The sequence below is a fragment of the Notolabrus celidotus genome, chromosome 10, assembly GCF_009762535.1.
Source record: "Notolabrus celidotus isolate fNotCel1 chromosome 10, fNotCel1.pri, whole genome shotgun sequence".
NCBI classification, from domain to species: domain Eukaryota; kingdom Metazoa; phylum Chordata; class Actinopteri; order Labriformes; family Labridae; genus Notolabrus; species Notolabrus celidotus.
In genome coordinates, this window is record NC_048281.1 from 14,446,476 (window position 1) to 14,448,607 (window position 2,132).

A 2,132-nucleotide genomic window follows, 5' to 3' on the forward strand; every position below is an offset into this window, starting at 1 on the left:
GTTGTTTTTAGCTTCTATGACATAAAAGCTGTCTCATCATCAGAGCCCGACCGCCTGTGTGTCCCTAGGTACAATTTCAGGTCACCATGGTGATAGTAACGGTCGAGCAACTCTTGGGTCAGTCATTAATTTAAAAGAGATTAAGCTGAGAGGAACTACTCAAACTTTAGTTTATACACAAGAAGAGGAGGATTCCTATTGTCTAGATTTTCAGACTTCCATTAGAGAAAGTGAAGCTGGATAAACAAATGTTGTTCTTCTTATCAAAATGTGGGAAATAATGTCTGAACTTGGATAAATACTTTGTAAGAGGACAGAGTGAAAACCATTAGAGAGGAAGTTAAAGAAACATTTTGGTTTTTAGAAATTCTACATGTCTGTGTCAAACACTTAATTCAGATTCAGATTATCACATCCAGGGTCAACTGTTTCTAGAACAGACCACTGCAAAGAAAAAAAGACTGTTAAGGATGTAGCTTCATTCAGATCTGGAGGATAAACACTGAACATATTATTCAGAGAGAGGTCAGTTAAATTTACATGAATCTTTTTACCGGGGTAAAAATATACCTAAAGAAAAACAGTGTAAAAGATAGAATAAGAAAGGGAAACTGTATAGGCTCCAACAGAAGAAGATTGTACATGAAGTCTGCACTTAAAGAAATACGGTAGATATAGATTATCGCGGTGAGGAAATGTCAATAAACTGACATTGATGAGACAAGACACTTCCATCAGGTTCAAATGTCCCATTTAATGGGAGTATGAAAAGCTAGATGGCTTATTTGAAGGAGATTCAGTTAGCGGATTCAGCCTATATGTAAATGTTGGTCTGAATGAGTGGAGTGGAGATGGACTGGAAAACTGGCACGCCATAAAGTGTTATACCAAATACCGGTAGTTCTGTGGGATTAAATTCAATCCCACATTACACCACTTCATGGAGCTCAACATCTATGCCAATCATGAATATGCTGGTAGAAATGGCTAACTCCTCCTTAATAGTAATAAACCTGTCTCTATGATGTAGAATCACATTCTATCTACTTGCTACAGTGGCTAGGCACACACTTTAGCCACAGGCGGGGGCTTAATTACTTTAGTGTCATCATGAATGGACCAAATTATACTTTTAATACACATGAAAGATAGGCAAGAGCAATGTGTACTCTAATTCATTACTTCATTACTATGTTGCATTTACGCTGTTGATAGAGACTAACACTATATATGATGGCATACTGGTGGATACCACTGAGGGGAGCAGCACATGCCACAGAACTACAAGCATCTGCTGCTGAACCAATGGCACAGGGCGTGGCGTACTTTTCATCTAGGCACTGCGTAAGTAAGTGTTTGATTAGAGCTGTGTCTGTTACAGCAGTGTTTTCTACATAGCAACAGTCTGCTATAGAGAAACAGCAGACCTCAGAATGTTATGACTGACCAATCAGAATTAAGTATTTAACATATGTGTGAAATAAAAAGAGGTAAACAGTTCAATAGTTGTCAAGTTATGTCACACAGTCTAACTCGTAGTGTTCTGTCCATTCACACACAAGTGTGTGATATTTTAGGAAGTATGAAAGACATCAACACTAAATCATTACAATAACATCCTCAAAGTTTCAATGTTAGACAGTGTGCCCAGCAATCCAACCAATCAAAACTAGGTTTATTCATTTACTGTGACATCATTGCCTTGAATAATCCTCAGTACGTTGACAGTAAATTCACATTTAGACTCATGATGTTAGCCCTAATATATGACAGCTGAACAAGTGAATGATCATAAATTACACAAGTACCCACAGTTCAAACTTCAGCCTATTTTTACTCCCTGTTTTATCACCACAAATAATACCCTAAGGTCCTCTTCACAAATCTTCATATCAGCGAAATGTAAAACCCTTACCACTCTGGTGTGAACAAAAGGAATAAAGAAACAGATTTCACTTTTCATTTACCTTCCTTTCCCAGGAGAGACTGACACGTCGTTACTTATGGGGAACATTTTAATGAACTATACTGTCACTCTGAGAAGTTGATGTATTTGTTTATTTCAACATTTTTGCTGAAATATAGCTTTTCTTGATTGACAACAGCATCACAGACACATCAGTGATAATAAT